General features: G+C 26.8%; 1 protein-coding gene across 1 annotated transcript in view; it reads left to right on the forward strand.

Moving 5' to 3' along the window:
• LOC107695715 (adenylate cyclase type 9-like) overlaps window positions 1–280 on the forward strand; it is a 75,336-nt gene that overhangs the window by 66,903 nt on the left and 8,153 nt on the right. The window lies entirely within an intron of this gene.

The raw sequence follows: 280 nt of genomic DNA on the forward strand, positions 1-280 counted from the left end.
TTATATATTTTGTTTTTGCATTAAATTGATCAAATGTGACCGTAAAGACATTTATTTAAACAAATAAACAAACAATCAATCAATCAATCCTGAAAAAAAGTATCATGGTTTCCAAATAATATTAAAAAGCACAAGTGTTTTCAACACTGATAATAATAATAAAAGTTTCTTGAGCAGCAAATCATCTTAGAATGATTTCTGAAGGATCATGTGACACTGAAGACTGGAGTAATGATGCTGAAAATTCAGCTTTGATCACAGGAATAAATTACATTTTAAA

The sequence above is a fragment of the Sinocyclocheilus anshuiensis genome, unplaced genomic scaffold, assembly GCF_001515605.1.
Source record: "Sinocyclocheilus anshuiensis isolate Anshui unplaced genomic scaffold, SAMN03320099.WGS_v1.1 scaffold1075, whole genome shotgun sequence".
Classification (NCBI taxonomy): Eukaryota; Metazoa; Chordata; class Actinopteri; order Cypriniformes; family Cyprinidae; genus Sinocyclocheilus; species Sinocyclocheilus anshuiensis.